The following is a 17,783-nucleotide window of genomic DNA, read 5'->3' on the forward strand; positions in this document are numbered from 1 at the left end:
AGTTAACCCTACTAATTCTAATCAGAAATTTCCCCTTCTTTTATTCTCTTGCATTAAAATAGTCAGGTCACTTATGGAACTGCTCGCCACATTTCTGTCATCATCATTTATTCATAGTATTGAGTCAAATACAACTATTTTTGTGATTATATTATTGAAATTCAGCAGAATGAGTATTTAGTGCTAGTAGCCGTCGTTTTTCGGCTGCTTGGGCACGTCAGGAGTTAATCATCAATATTAACCTCCTTTTCCCGAGCAGCCTAGATAGCCGCGTAGTGTCGGTAGCGGTTGTTTCAACTGGCTAAGAATTAACACTACGGACTGCCTGTTCCAGTGGTAAAAGTCCACCTCACAGGTGACCTCTAATTTATGGTGTGATGCGTACCGTGCCTAGGAATGAATGGTTAGGGGGGTCTAAATAAAACCTAACCGCAAACGGAGCCTGTGGGGTACCAGGGCGCCCTCTACAGTATTGAGTCCTTCCTGTGCTACCCGGAGCAATGGTACAGGTGACCTTGTGTTTCTCCGAGATAATCGGCTGCCCTTCTTCAGTCTCTATCCTGAGGCTTAATAAGGGTGGGATTATGAATATGTTGACATTTAATTTAAATTATCACCTATATGGATTCGCATTATGCGTTTTACACAGTGTATTCTGTGCTCTTTCGCCTTTGGCGACTTTACATAGATACCGATCTGGTTTTTTCGTTGCTGGTCTTTTTCGTGCTGAGATTGCAAAAAGCTTAATCCTGCCTAGTTTGGGTAGTGGCTACGGTTAGGTTAGCTCAGATCAATCTTCAGCATAAAAGAACAGCAACGATCAATCTTTGCAGACTCATGCAAAATGGTGCAGCCCAAGTGGCGCTAGTTCAAGAACCCTACTTTCGTAGAGGGAACTTCTATCTAGGTAACCTTGTGGACCCAGTTTTTGCTACTTTCAGCAAACCTGAAATGGCAAACTCGCGCTCCATGCCCCGCGCATGCCTGCTCGTTAATAAAGCAATCGTTGCTACACTCATTTCTGAGTTAACTACCAGAGATGTATGTGCTGTCACAATCGATGTTTCTGTTGGTGACCTCAACAGGAAATACGTCTATTGTTCGGTATATTTACCACATGATGAACCATCCCCAACGGATGACTTCAAACGAGTTGTCGTACACTGCGTAACAAAAGGCCTTCCGCTGATTGTGGGCAGTGATGCCAATGCTCATCACATCATCTGGGGCAGCTCAGATATCAATTTGAGAGGCTCCAGTCTGATGGAATACTTAAGTAGTACAGATCTTGGATTACTTAACATAGGCAATCGCCCAACCTTCATGGTTTCTAATAGAGAAGAAGTGTTAGACATAACGCTCTGCTCGAATAGAATCAGTCACGAGTTGACGAATTGGCATGTATCAGATGAGGAATCATTATCTGATCATCGCTACATCTTCTTTGAACATTCAAATGTAACTTCGCAGACTTTGCGTTTTAGGAATCCCCGGTCAACAAACTGGGAACTCTATATTGAATTGGTTGCGACCAAATTTCATGGATATTCTCCGTCCATTGAAAATCCAAGTGATCTGGATGATGCCGTTGATACTACAACATCCTACATTATGGAAGCTTTTGAAGAAGCATGTCCTCTGCGGTCTGTAAAGACTACAAGAGGGACCCCATGGTGGAATTCCGATCTGACTAGACTCAGGAAACAATGTAGAAGGAGTTGGAACAGACGCCGTTCAGCTGGATCAGAGTCGTTCAAGTCGGCTCGCAAGGCTTACAAGAAGGCTCTTCGTTTTGCTGAACGATCCGGCTGGAAAAACCTTTGTACAAATGTTTCCAGTTTGAGTGAAGTCAGTCGGCTGAACAAAATCCTTGCAAAATCTAAGGATTTCCAAGTGAACGAAATTCGCTTACCTAATGGTGACTTTACTTCTTCCGATGAAGAAGTTTTAGAATGTTTATTCAATACACACTTCCCCGGATGTGTGGACATAGCATCTACGGATGAACCAAATGTCTTTTCATGTAGTTACAAGTCTCTGGCCTCGGCTCGCAGTATCGTAACTACTGAATCGATTCAATGGGCACTTAATAGTTTTGCTCCTTTCAAATCTCCAGGAGCGGATGGGATTTATCCTGTTCTGCTCCAAAAGGGATTTGAGTTTATCAAACATGTTTTGAAAAAGCTACTTGTAAGCAGTTTTGCTACCGGGTACATTCCCAGATCCTGGCGTGATATTACTGTAAAGTTTATCCCGAAAGGAGGACGTGCGTCGTATGAAGAAGCGAAGAGTTTTAGACCAATCAGTCTGACCTCTTTTCTTCTGAAATGTCTGGAACGCATAATCGATCATCACATCCGTGATGTTTATTTGGCAAACATGCCTCTTCATGTGAATCAACATGCTTACCAATTTGGAAAGTCCACTGTGACTCTTTTACACAAAGTTGTATACGATATCGAGAAAGCATTCACTCAGAAGCAATCCTGCTTGGGTGTTTTCTTGGATATTGAGGGTGCCTTTGATAACGTGTCTTTCGATGCCATATTGGAAGCCGCACGAAACCATGGGCTACCTACAATGATTACCAATTGGATTCATCAAATGCTCAAAAACCGACCGACATTGCGTCAAGCAGCGATTCAAAAATTGAGTGTTTGCGGATGCCCCCAAGGGGGAGTCTTATCACCACTTTTGTGGAATCTCGTAGCAGATACGCTATTGAGGCAACTCAATAATTGCGGTTTTCCAACTTATGGATTTGCCGACGACTATCTATCTTTGATAGTTGGTATGTGCATAAGCACCCTATTCGACCTGATGCAAAGTGCTCTTCAGGTAGTTGAGAGTTGGTGTCGCAAATATGGCCTTTCGGTTAATCCGAATAAAACATCTATTGTTCTTTTTACGGAAAGACGAAACCGCGATGGAATTCGACCTTTACGTCTTTTTGGCACTGAGATTAATGTGACTGATCAAGTAAAGTATGTCGGAATCATTCTAGATTCCAAACTTTCATGGACACCTCACATTGATTTCAGAGTCAAAAAAGCTTGCATGGCCTTCGGTCAATGCCGGCGAACCTTTGGTAAAACTTGGGGCCTCAAACCCAAATATATCAAATGGATTTACACAACAGTTGTTCGACCAATATTGGCATATGGATGTCTTGTGTGGTGGCAAAAGGGCGAAGTGAGAACAATCCAATCAAAATTGGGCCATCTCCAAAGAATGTGCTTGATGGCGATGTCTGGTGCGTTCTCTACAACTCCCACAGCAGCGCTCGAGGCCCTTTTCGACGTTGCGCCACTACACATATATCTTAAACAAGAAGCACTTTCTTGCTCTTACCGTTTATGGGTACTGGATCTACTGGAGAAAAATCCAGTGAATCGTAGATCTACACACACTTCGTTGTTTCCACTTTTGGTGAATTGGGACAAAATTGTCCTTGCTCCAAGTGATCTCACAATTGCTTGTCACTTTCCTTACAGGACATTTATCACACAATTCCCTTCACGGGAAGAGTGGATGTCTGGCTATTTGGAAATAAGTATATCAAACAATATAGTATGTTACACTGATGGCTCCCTTCTTGAAGGTAGAGCTGGTGCAGGAGTATATTCTCGTGAGCTAAGGCTGAATCAGTTTTACTCACTTGGTAGAAACTGCACCGTTTTTCAGGCGGAAATATTTGCTCTTTTGTGTGGAGTGCAATCAGCACTTCAACAGCGCGTAATGGGTAAAGTCATATACTTCTGTTCAGATAGTCAGGCTGCTATAAAAGCTCTTGCTTCGGCCAACTCAAGGTCGAAGCTTGTTATCGCATGTCGAACTCAAATTGAGGAACTGAATTCAGTCAACTCTGTAAACCTTGTATGGGTACCTGGCCATTCTTCCATCGTTGGAAATGAATTGGCTGATGAGCTAGCTCGCGATGGAGCATCGCATGACTTCATTGGCCCTGAGCCGGCTATTCCAATTTCGAAGTGCTGGGTGAAGCTTCAGATAAACTCTTGGGCGGCAACTCAGCACAAGCAATATTGGAATAGTTTGGAGTCATGTCGTCAAACAAAATTGTACATTACTGAGCCATCTCCAAGGGTGGCGAAGTATTTAACAAATCTGTCAAAGCAGAATTGCAGTCTCTTGGTCAGAGCGTTGACAGGACACTGTCGACTCAACTATCACATGGCAAATATTCAGCGTGCTGACTCATTTGTGTGTGATAGTTGTGACTCCGATTATGGAACTTCGTATCACCTGATATGTAACTGTCCAGTTTTTTCGCAAATGCGATTCCAATTACTTGGTAAACACTTATTAAGTGAAACTGAATTCAGAAGCCTGAATCTTCAGGACATTCTGTTATTCTTAACCCGCTGTGGTAATGAGATATAGGCTCTCTTTACGCTCATGCGTTTTGCAGTGCCCTATTTAGGGCGCTGTTTGAACCCATTGTGGTATGGAGCTACATGCTCTCAATTCGCTTATGCGATTTTCCCTCTTCAAGGGACCCCATTCCTATTTCCTCCCATCTTTCCCTTCCCTTTCCTCTCCCATCGGGTAGATGATGAAATAGGCTCAAATATGGCGATGGCACAAATCTCCCAACTGGTGGGGAACGTGCCTTTGGAGCCGGCCTTCTGATACCTGATACCTGATAACCCTACTAATTCTAATCAGAAATTTCCCCTTCTTTTATTCTCTTGCATTAAAATAGTCAGGTCTCTTATGGAACTGCTCGCCACTTTTCTGTCATCATCATTTATTCATAGTATTGAGTCAAATACAACTATTTTTGTGATTATATTATTGAAATTCAGCTGAATGAGTATTTACTGTAACGGTGATTAGAAGCCGTGGATTATCTAACATGTATAAGTGTAATAGCGTTTCTATGTCACCGCGGAACGATTATTTATCAGGTTAGTCTTTGAATGAGCTCCATAGAACAACACTTGCAGCAATAAAATCAGGAAGATCTTCTATTACCATCGGTTATGAAACAAAATTTTCAAGAAGATCTCAATGCTAGTAGCCGTCATTTAAAAAAAAAAGTGCGTGGAAGTGGGTATCGACGCCCAAAACAAAACTTTACTACATCCTTATTTTGTGCACATTATAGCTATCCTTTTCATAATAAATTCACCCTTCGTTTCAAAATAGGCTGTTCTTCAGAGCATTACAGTGTGGCTGTGTTAATATCATCAAAATTAGAAGACAAACCCAAATGAAACTTGGTATGTAAAAGTTGTTTCATGAAAATTTAGCTCCTTTTTTATCTACTAATATTTAAAAAAAAATCATTATTAAGTCAAACTTGTTTATTACTCATAAGGAATCTTACAATGTTCTCCCCATCTTCTAACTAGAATTAGTCTCATAATGATAAGGATTCGGGTTAATGGCGTTCGGGGTAGTGACCCATTCGGGGTAATGGCGTTCGGGGTAATGGCATTCGGGGTAGTGGCGTTCGGGGTAATGTCATAGAGTCTTTTGGACTGTTTGAGGTATTACACTACTATTGAGAAATGCCATTTCTATGAAAAAACATCATATATTATTTAGATATTTCAATACTTATTTCGATAGTCCATTTTACGGGACGTTTTGGAACAGCTGATCGCTTATTTTATGAATGAAATTTTGACAGAAGGCGGTGTCGTAACGTGTTAAAGTAACAGCAATATCATCAGGGTTGTCGTTTCGTAAAATGGTCTATTATGAGTGTCTGGTTTGTAAAATATGCATAAGATATTATTTGAGCTACTTTACTTTTTATGCAGGACTTTTTCATTTTCCGCTGATTGTGGGCAGTGATGCTAATGCTCATCACATCATCTGGGGCAGCTCAGATATCAATTTGAGAGGCTCCAGTCTGATGGAATACTTAAGTAGTACAGACCTTGGATTACTTAACATAGGCAATCGCCCAACCTTCATGGTTTCTAATAGAGAAGAAGTGTTAGACATAACGCTCTGCTCGAATAGAATCAGTCACGAGTTGACGAATTGGCATGTATCAGATGAGGAATCATTATCTGATCATCGCTACATCTTCTTTGAACATTCAAATGTAACTGCACAGACTTTGCGTTTTAGGAATCCCCGGTCAACAAACTGGGAACTCTATATTGAATTGGTTGCGACCAAATTTCATGGATATTCTCCATCCATTGAAAATCCAAGTGATCTGGATGATGCCGTTGATACTACAACATCCTACATTATGGAAGCTTTTGAAGAAGCATGTCCTCTGCGGTCTGTAAAGACTACAAGAGGGACCCCATGGTGGAATTCCGATCTGACTAGACTCAGGAAACAATGTAGAAGGAGTTGGAACAGACGCCGTTCAGCTGGATCAGAGTCGTTCAAGTCGGCTCGCAAGGTTTACAAGAAGGCTCTTCGTTCTGCTGAACGATCCGGCTGGAAAAACCTTTGTACAAATGTTTCCAGTTTGAGTGAAGTCAGTCGGCTGAACAAAATCCTTGCAAAATCTAAGGATTTCCAAGTGAACAAAATTCGTTTACCTAATGGTGACTTTACTTCTTCCGATGAAGAAGTTTTAGAATGTTTATTCAATACACACTTCCCCGGATGTGTGGACATAGCATCTACGGATGAACCAAATGTCTTTTCATGTAGATACGAGTCTCTGGCCTCGGCTCGCAGTATCGTAACTACTGAATCGATTCAATGGGCACTTAATAGTTTTGCTCCTTTCAAATCTCCAGGAGCGGATGGGATTTATCCTGTTCTGCTCCAAAAGGGATTTGAGTTTATCAAACATGTTTTGAAAAAACTACTTGTAAGCAGTTTTGCTACCGGGTACATTCCCAAATCCTGGCGTGATATTACTGTAAAGTTTATCCCGAAAGGAGGACGTGCGTCGTATGAAGAAGCGAAGAGTTTTAGACCAATCAGTCTGACCTCTTTTCTTCTGAAATGTCTGGAACGCATTATCGATCACCACATCCGTGATGTTTATTTGGCAAACATGCCTCTTCATGTGAATCAACATGCTTACCAATCTGGAAAGTTCACTGTGACTCTCTTACACAAAGTTGTTTACGATATCGAGAAAGCATTCGCTCAGAAGCAATCCTGCTTGGGTGTTTTCTTGGATATTGAGGGTGCCTTTGATAACGTGTCTTTCGATGCCATATTGGAAGCCGCACGAAACCATGGGCTACCTACAATGATTACCAATTGGATTCATCAAATGCTCAAAAACCGACATCTCTTCTCGACATTGCGTCAAGCAGCGATTCGAAAATTGAGTGTTTGCGGATGCCCCCAAGGGGGAGTCTTATCATCACTTTTGTGGAATCTCGTAGCAGATACGCTATTGAGGCAACTCAATAATTGCGGTTTTCCAACTTATGGATTTGCCGACGACTATCTATCTTTGATAGTTGGTATGTGCATAAGCACCCTATTCGACCTGATGCAAAGTGCACTTCAGGTAGTCGAGAGTTGGTGTCGCCAATATGGCCGGTTAACCCGAATAAAACATCTATTGTTCTTTTTACGGAAAGACGAAACCGCGATGGAATTCGACCTTTAAGTCTTTTTGGCACTGAGATTAATGTGACTGATCAAGTAAAGTATGTCGGAGTCATTCTAGATTCCAAACTTTCATGGACACCTCACATTGATTTCAGAGTCAAAAAAGCTTGTATGGCCTTCGGTCAATGCCGGCGAACCTTTGGTAAAACTTGGGGCCTCAAACCCAAATATATCAAATGGATTTACACAACAGTTGTTCGACCAATATTGGCATATGGATGTCTTGTGTCGTGGCAAAAGGGTGAAGTGAGAATAATCCAGTCAAAATTGGGCCATCTCCAAAGGATGTGCTTGATGGCGATGTCTGGTGCGTTCTCTACAACTCCCACAGCAGCGCTCGAGGCCCTTTTCGACGTTGCGCCACTACACATACATCTTAAACAAGAAGCACTTTCTTGCTCTTACCGTTTATGGGTACTGGATCTACTGGAGAAAAATCCAGTGAATCGTAAATCTACACACACTTCGTTGCTTCCACTTTTGGTGAATTGGGACGAAATTGTCCTTGCTCCAAGTGATCTCACAATTGCTTGTCACTTTCCTTACAGGACATTTATCACACAATTCCCTTCACGGGAAGAGTGGACGTCTGGCTATTTGGAAAGAAGTATATCAAACAATATAGTATGTTACACTGATGGCTCCCTTCTTGAAGGTAGAGCTGGTGCAGGAGTATACTCTCGTGAGCTAAGGCTGAATCAGTTTTACTCACTTGGTAGAAACTGCGGCGGAAATATTTGCTCTTTTGTGTGGAGTGCAATCAGCACTTCAACAGCGCTTAATGGGTAAAGTCATATACTTCTGTTCAGATAGTCAGGCTGCTATAAAAGCTCTTGCTTCGGCCAACTCAAGGTCGAAGCTTGTTATCGCATGTCGAACTCAAATTGAGGAACTGAATTCAGTCAACTCTGTAAACCTTGTATGGGTACCTGGCCATTCTTCCATCGCTGGAAATGAATTGGCTGATGAGCTAGCTCGCGATGGAGCATCGCATGACTTCATTGGTCCTGAGACGGCTATTCCAATTTCCAAGTGCTGGGTGAAGCTTCAGATAAACTCTTGGGCGGCAACTCAGCACAAGCAATATTGGAATAGTTTGGAGTCATGTCGTCAAACAAAATTGTACATTACTGAGCCATCTCCAAGGGTGGCGAAGTATTTAACAAATCTGTCAAAGCAGAATTGCATTCTCTTGGTCAGAGCGTTGACAGGCCACTGCCGACTCAACTATCACATGGCAAATATTCAGCGTGCTGACTCATTTGTGTGTGATAGTTGTGACTCCGATTATGGAACTTCATATCACCTGATATGTAACTGTCCAGTTTATTCGCAAATGCGATTCCAATTACTTGGTAAACACTTATTAAGTGAAACTGAATTCAGAAACCTGAATCTTCAGGATATTCTGTTATTCTTAAACCGCTGTGGTAATGAGCTATAGGCTCTCTTTACGCTCATGCGTTTTGCAGTGTCCTTTTTAGGGCGCTGTTCGAACCCATTGTGGTATGGAGCTACATGCTCTCATTTCGCTAATGCGAGCTTCCCTCTTCAAGGGACCCCACTCCTATTTCCTCCCATCTTTCCCTTCCCTTTCCTCTCCCATCGGGTAGATGATGAAATAGGCTCAAATATGGCGATGGCACAAATCTCCCAACTGGTGGGGAACGTGCCTTTGGAGCCGGCCTTCTGATACCTGATAATGGCGTTCGGGGTAGTGACCCATTCGGGGTAATGGCGTTCGGGGTAATGGCATTCGGGGTAGTGGCGTTCGGGGTAATGTCATAGAGTCTTTTGGACTGTTTGAGGTATTACACTACTATTGAGAAATGCCATTTCTATGAAAAAACATCATATATTATTTAGATATTTCAATACTTATTTCGATAGTCCATTTTACGGGACGTTTTGGAACAGCTGATCGCTTATTTTATGAATGAAATTTTGACAGAAGGCGGTGTCGTAACGTGTTAAAGTAACAGCAATATCATCAGGGTTGTCGTTTCGTAAAATGGTCTATTATGAGTGTCTGGTTTGTAAAATATGCATAAGATATTATTTGAGCTACTTTACTTTTTATGCAGGACTTTTTCATACCTTATTCAGGTGGTAGGTATTAAAAATTTTTTGGTTAGGAATACCTTAGTTTGGTTATTCTGCACCATTTTTTTTCTGCTCGGGTAACGATACACTAACCATAGAACTAAGGGGAAGGCAGAAGCTTTCTCTAAATTCTGAAAACTTGATTATCACCGACACAGCAAAACACTTTAAAGTAGGGTGAGATGAGAATATGACAACCATGTCGATTATAGCACAGTTCGGCTCGAGAAAGTTCACTGATGGCTGTTTAATACGGCATGTTTTCCGATAAGCATATCGCAGTCAGGTGATACGCTTTTGATAGTTTGTTCTTTTGGAGGCGCTTTCCGCTCGTTTGACACGGGATCAATGTGCTGAAGAAGCATTAGGGGCTAAAATTAGGTGGCGGAGGTGTTAAGTTGTAAATTGAACATCAATTAAGTCGCTTTCCAGGAATATCAAACTGGAAGGCTTTTGATAGATGTGCAAATTATGCAAATTGTTGACATTTGACATGACGGGTGGGGCGTGCCGTATTAGAACAGGTTACACGAGTTTGGGTAAACAGCAGATATTGAACTTCAGGAATAATTAACAATAAGGTGGCAGTGCACTGAGATTACGTACGAATCTCATAAGAGAGTGCTTGTAAATAATTTCAGAATAATCTTTTCAAATTTTTGGTAGTGATTCCCACAGAATTCCAACAAAATGTAGATGAGTCTGCTTTGGGAATTATACGCATTGTGGTCAGATTGTTATGACCAAATCCACTGACCAGTTTCAATTTAGATCTCCAATTATGATAGCATACGGGACCCATTTTATCCAAACATTAATCACCCGTGATTTTTGTGGCTATTCCCGAAACAACAATCAATTTAGTTGTACGTTTTGAAAAGCACATTTCCTAACCCGCACACAAGTGCAATAACTGCATTGTGCATCTGTCCAGTCGCTATTTTTTTTTTTTTTTTTTTTTTTTTTTTTTTTTTTTTTTTTTTTTTTTTTTTTTTTTTTTTTTTAATTTCTTTATTAGTATCATTCCAAACATTACATTCATTATTTCTTGTATCTAGGTGTTCTGTGTTATTAGACAACACTATCATCCTAATTTGGTAAAACAAATCTAAGATTTTATTAACATTTTGTTAACAACATATTACATTTCATTTGCCGTAGCAGTTCAGATTTTTTACAGGTGAGTTGATTTCACCTGCTTATAAGAGAAAAAAAAAAGTTTTTAATATACTTAACCTAACTTAACCTAATCATATAACGCATTAATCGTGGCAATAGAAGATTGTAACGATTTTTGCCTGAAATTATTGATTATTTTATTTGACATTTGTTCCAATGTTTCAACATTGGATATCCTATGTAACTCATTGGTACTATACCAGGGAGGAAGCCTCAGAATCATTTTCAAAATTTTATTTTGAATTCTCTGCAGAGCTTTCTTCCTGGTATTACAACAGCTAGTCCATATTGGTACAGCATACAACATGGCTGGCCTGAAAATTTGTTTGAATATCAAAAGCTTGTTCTTAAGACAAAGTTTTGATTTTCTATTAATAAGGGGATAGAGACATTTTACATATTTGTTACATTTGTCTTGAATGCCCTCAATGTGATTTTTGAAAGTTAAATTCTTATCTAGCATGAGTCCTAGATACTTAACTTCATCTGACCAATTTATTGGAACCCCTCTCATCGTGACAACATGTCTACTTGAAGGTTTCAAATAAAGAGCTTTTGGTTTATGTGGGAATATTATTAGTTGAGTTTTGGAAGCATTAGGAGAAATCTTCCATTTTTGCAAGTATGAAGAAAAAATATCCAAACTTTTTTGCAATCGACTACAGATGACACGCAGGCTTCGTCCTTTGGCGGAGAGGCCTGTGTCATCCGCAAACAAAGATTTTTGACATCCCTGAGGTAACTCAGGTAAGTCAGATGTGAAAATATTGTATAATATTGGTCCCAAGATGCTGCCTTGGGGAACACCAGCTCTTACAGGAAGTCTTTCAGATCTGGAGTTCTGATAATTAACCTGAAGTGTACGATTTGACAGATAACTTTGAATTATTCTAACAATGTATGTTGGAAAATTAAAATTTTTCAATTTTACAATCAAACCTTCATGCCAAACACTGTCGAATGCTTTTTCTATGTCTAGAAGAGCAAGACCAGTAGAGTAGCCTTCAGATTTGTTGGAACGGATCAAATTTGTTACACGTAAAAGTTGATGAGTGGTCGAATGTCCATGGCGGAATCCGAACTGTTCATTGGCAAAAATTGAATTTTCGTTGATGTGGGCCATCATTCTGTTCAAAATAACCTTTTCAAAAAGTTTACTGATGGAGGAAAGCAAACTGATTGGACGATAGCTAGAAGCTTCTGCAGGATTTTTGTCTGGTTTTAAAATTGGAACAACCTTAGCATTTTTCCATTTGTCAGGAAAATATGCTAATTGAAAACATTTGTTAAATATATCAACTAAAAATGATAAGCTACTTTCTGGAAGTTTCTTGAGGAGGATGTAGAAAATTCCATCATCGCCAGGAGCTTTCATATTTTTGAATTTTTTAATAATAGTTCTCACTTCTTCCAAATCAGTCTCCCAGGCATTTTCGAAAACGTTCTCTTGATTGAGAATATTTTCGAGCTCCTGAGTAACTTCATTTTCAATTGGACTAGTAAGTCCTAAATTAAAATTGTGAGCACTTTCAAACTGCATAGCAAGTTTTTGAGCTTTTTCGCAATTAGTTAGTAATAATTTGTTTTCCTCTTTCAATGCCGGTATTGGCTTCTGAGGTTTTTTCAAGATTTTAGATAATTTCCAAAAGGGCTTAGAGCCGGGGTCCAATTGAGAAATTTTATTTTCAAAATTTTTGTTTCTTAAATCTGCAAAACGTTTCTTGATTTCTTTCTGCAAATCCTGCCATATAATTTTCATAGCAGGATCACGAGTGCGTTGAAATTGCCTTCTCCTCACGTTTTTAAGACGGATCAAGAGTTTAAGATCATCGTCTATAATCACGGATTCAAATTTTACTTCACATTTTGGAATTGCAATGTTCCTGGCTTCAACAATGGAATTTGTTAAAGTTTCAAGAGCATTGTCAATATCAATTTTAGTTTCTAAAGAAATGTTAACATCAAGATTAGAGTCAACATACGTTTCATATATATTCCAGTCGGCTCGTAAATAATTGAAAGTGGAGCTGATAGGATTGAGAATCGCTTCATGCGATATTTGAAATGTAACAGGGACATGATCAGAATCAAAATCAGCATGAGTAACTAATTGGCTACAAAGATGACTAGAGTCGGTTAAGACCAAGTCAATCGTAGATGGATTTCTAGAAGAGGAAAAACATGTAGGGCTATCAGGGTATTGAATTGAGAAATATCCTGAAGAGCACTCATCAAATAAAATTCTGCCGTTGGAATTACTTTGAGAATTATTCCATGACCGATGTTTGGCATTAAAGTCACCAATGACAAAAAATTTTGACTTATTGCGAGTCAATTTTCGCAAGTCAGTTTGAAGCCAATTAACTTGCTGTCCAGAGCATTGAAAAGGCAAATAGGCAGCTATGAAAGTATATTTACCAAACTGTGTTTCAACAGAAACACCTAAAGTTACAAAAACTTTAGTTTCAAATGACGAAAACAGTTGATGTTTTATACGCCTATGAATGATGATTGCAACTCCCCCACATGCCCCATCAAGTCGATCATTACGATAAACAAAAAAGTTAGGATCTTTTTTAAATTTGGATCCAGGTTTTAAATGAGTTTCGGTAATAACTGCTATATGCACTTTATTAGCTGTAAGAAAATTAAACAGCTCGTCCTCTTTACCATTCAGAGAACGAGCATTCCAATTTAAAATATTTAAATTATTATTTGGATCCATTAGAAAAACGTAATCCAATAACAATTTTATTTGTAAATTTTACACCTACTTGGACTGCTTCAGTCATAGTGGTGGCTTTGAACATTGCATCAATCATTAGATTCAATTGTTCAGTTAGAAAATTAAAATCAGAGGCAGACATATCATCTGATGATTTCCCATTGGAATTTTCGGTAGACGAAGAAGCGGGGTAGGAGTTACCTGTGGCGGTAGGGTTTTTTCCATTTGATTTGAAACAAGTAGAATGGGTACTCATGGAACGAACAGGGGAAGAGTTCAAATTACCTGCTACGATATCGGCAAAGGATTTACCGTGGGTAGATACATTCGAAATTGAAAGATTCGAACGGCTACCCGACGGATTAAAATTTGTTTGTGAATGAGCATGAATATGATCTTCCTGGTGGGTATGATTCCTAATCAAGCGATCGTTAACTGAAAAATGAGCATTGTTCGATACTCTACCAGGCAAATTCCGGAAACGACCGTTATCGTAACGGATATTATCCTTCATCTGCCTGGCACGAGCCTCAACGACTCTTTTGCGTGAAATGCATTCCCAAAAGTTAGCTTTGTGAGGGCCCTTGCAATTGGCGCATTGAAATTTTCTGGTATCTTCTTTCACAGGACAGTCGTCCTTAGCGTGAGAAGAACCTCCGCAAATCATGCATTTAGCATCCATGCGACAATTTTTTGTACCATGACCCCACTTTTGGCACCGACGGCACTGAGTGGGGTTCTGGTAATTTCCTCCAGGTTTCTGGAAATGTTCCCACGTCACACGGACATCGAACATAAGTTTAGCTTTTTCTAAAGCTTTAATATTATTTAGTTCTTTTTTGTTAAAGTGAACTAAATAATATTCTTGAGAAAGCCCTTTCCGAACAATGCCAGATTGGGTTCTCTTTTTCATAATGATTACTTGGACTGGTGAAAATCCAAGTAAATCATTTATTCCATTTTTGATCTCTTCAGGTGACTTATAGTCACTTGAGAGACCTTTCAAGACGACTTTGAACAAACGTTCAGTTTTGTCGTCATAAGTAAAAAATTTGTGCTTCTTCTCTTCAAGATATCTGAGAAGAAGTTCGCGATCTTTAAGAGTTTCCGGCAAAACGCGACAGTCTCCTTTCTTTGCGATTTGGAAGGAAACCTTGATTCCCCTAATGGAGTTCAAGATCTCCTGCCTAAATCCCCCAAATTCGGAACAACTGACCACGATAGGCGGCACTCTTTGCTTCCTCACTTGAATCAAAGAGCCTGGGCTAGAGGCTGCTTCGATTTGGTGTTCGGAAAATTTGTCTAGAGCATCGAACTGATTGCTCATTTCAATACAATTATTCATTTCACCCTTGGAAGAAACTTCGCATTCCGGGGAAGCGTCCTTTCTTCCATTCTTGCCACGTGTAGTGACAGTTTTAAAACCCACTTTTTTGGAAGGAAGTAGTGAATTCAGAGATTCACCCTTCCTTTTGTTAGTTGTTGATACCATGTTTAGTTAATAAACGAGAAAGACGTGACCTTCGAGAGGTTTTTTCCCTAGACGGTGTCCAAGAAGGATTACCACCGCTAGCTTTCGCCAACGGGTCCAACGAAAAATCGAAGGCACGGGTCCAAACAAGGATCGTAAAGGGATCAATAGTAGAAAAAATAGTACTGAAAAGTACTGTTTAAGTAGCACTGAAAAGTACCGTTTTTAATTTTAGCACTGAAAAGTACTGTTTGTGTAGCACTGAAAAGTACTGTTTTATTGCTTTAGGTAGTTTTTAAGAAAACTTCCAAGAGCAGAGAGAATTCGTGTACGCACAGCACGAAGGTACGATGCGCACTGTCCAGTCGCTATAATTTATCGCATAGTTCTGCATCCGTAGCGTAATTAAAACAAATTGAACTTTTGCACATTGCACACGGTGGCTAATTGGTGGGCGGCGGCGACCAATAAGCATAACTATTTCAGGCTGTCATAATTAAGTACACCCCCATGGGGTGGGGGAACAGGTGCAATTTCGGACCCACAACTTCTATGAATAATAAAACGCTTCTCACTGGCGTCCTGAAAACGCTTCTCACCGGTATCCTGATCTTGAAACTTTCTCCTTCGAGTTGTAGTCCCGGTGCCAATTAAAGACTAATTATTAATATTAATGAGTTCATTTATAAGCTTATCACAGTTTTGCGTTTTCTTTGTGCTTATTTGCTACAGAAGAAACCACAAGATTGCAAAGGTTGAGGTGGAGGGTAGGGGTAGAACAAGTAGATGAAAAAGTCGAGTCTAGTACACGACACTGAAGACGGCCTTACAGTTGAGGTCGAAATACGCGTATCTGTCAAAGGATACAAACTCTAGTGGAATTAAATGGTATAGTACTAAATTCGGTTTTTTCATCTACTTATAGGTATTCTACTAAACAGCTCGAAGATTTATTATCAGGGGTAGAACAGTCAAACGATGAATGAAAACATCAATGAGACTACCGGTTTGGTTGGGTTCCTGCGATTAGGGAGGGAACACTTTGTCAGTTAGTTGGATTTGTGCTCCTAAATCCTGTCCACATAGAGCACAGTGATTGCTAAGAAAATGATGCGGTTTGCTCTAATTGACAGCTTCAGACAGATTATACTTCTATTGGGATTTATGTTATGGTCTTCGTAATCTGGCGTTTACAACAGCTTACACAAATATGTTTCGGACTGATAACAATTTTCCGTAGGGGCTTTGTTTAGTTTATCCAGTAATCATCCTTGAAGGAATAAATTTTGCGTCTCTTCTGATCAAAATCTGATCCACCAGGATGTGCATAGAACTGCACTCACACATAAGAACTGATTCATATCAACAAATAATCGTAGATATTCGTTTTCGAAGACAAGATACTGTAGACATGAATAAGTTAAAGCTTTTTTCTCTGGGGAAGATGAATCGATTCTTCACTAAAGCAAAATGTCATTGACCCCTTTAAGGACGACTTTCTTCTACACACAGATTTTGTACAGATTTGAGGTGGTCATAGCCCCTCCCGTAGAAAAAAGTTCCGCAGCGCTGTAGAAATGTTTCCAAGGAGAATTCCACCACTTGCTATGCTTAATAGGGTCCATTAGCAGTTGTCTTCCGGTGAAAGTATTTGTAATAAGTGTAATAGTAAAGGATGGGCTTCATTTACAACGAGGATTGCCGATCGGACCTAAAATTTTACGCCAAAAAGCTATTTTAGATATTTTTGTTATTTCTTCTTCTTCTTCTTTCTGGCATTACGTCCCCACTGGAACAGAGCCTGCTTCTCAGCTTAGTGTTCTTAAGAGCACTTCCACAGTTATTAACTGAGAGCTTACTGTGCCAATGACCATTTTTGCATGCGTATATCGTGTGGCAGGTACGATGATACTTTATGCCCTGGGAAGTCGAGAAAATTTCCAACCCGAAAAGATCCTCGACCGGTGGGATTCGAACCCACGACCCTCAGCTTGGTCTTGCTGATTAGCTGCGCGTTTACCGCTACGGCTAGCTGGTATTTCTATTGGTTGTTTATGCTTCCCAAAGATCTTATATGCGCAACATCATTTTTTCGCGGATATTCAAGATATGTAATCATATTTACGTGTTAAAGACGCCTCAATCCCTTGAAAATGAAGAGGGGTGTATTGCCCTATTGGGGCGCATTCTACCAATTTACCCTATGTACCTATTCATAAATGTTACAGGAAATGCAATATGTATTGAAAAAGCTTTTTCGAGGTGTTTTATTAAGATCATACAAACTGTTCTGGAGTATTAGTGATAGAGTATACGTTAAATATATGGGTAGACAACTTTCCTTCTAAGAGAGTGTAATGTCGTGCAGAAATTCAACACCGGACTTTCACTAATCAGTGAATAACTAATAATAACTAATCACTCATTTATTACTACGGCTATCGTGATACTAACTACACGGTCGGTAAAAGAGACCGATCATGGAGACGCATGGTCTTTTATAGGGTGCAGAACAAATAGCATTATTTCACAATCTATTGAACGGGTAAGTGTGCGGGAATAATCTACGTTCAAGATCATGACTACTTCTATACACTACTACTATTGCTAAATTACCACAGTATATAGTTGATGGATTCTGCAATGCTAATAGGCTTCACAACAGAGAGTATGACCAATTTCTTAAGCAGCTCCATTGAATCATGAAAACATCATACACGACATTCCAAAAAT

General features: G+C 39.8%; 1 protein-coding gene across 11 annotated transcripts in view; it reads left to right on the forward strand.

Annotated features, from left to right (window-relative positions):
- LOC5573236 (rap guanine nucleotide exchange factor 4) overlaps nucleotides 1-17,783 on the forward strand; it is a 1,027,655-nt gene that overhangs the window by 748,882 nt on the left and 260,990 nt on the right. The gene's annotated exons all lie outside the window — the stretch shown is intronic.

Source organism: Aedes aegypti, chromosome 2 (genome assembly GCF_002204515.2).
Source record: "Aedes aegypti strain LVP_AGWG chromosome 2, AaegL5.0 Primary Assembly, whole genome shotgun sequence".
Taxonomy (NCBI): domain Eukaryota; kingdom Metazoa; phylum Arthropoda; class Insecta; order Diptera; family Culicidae; genus Aedes; species Aedes aegypti.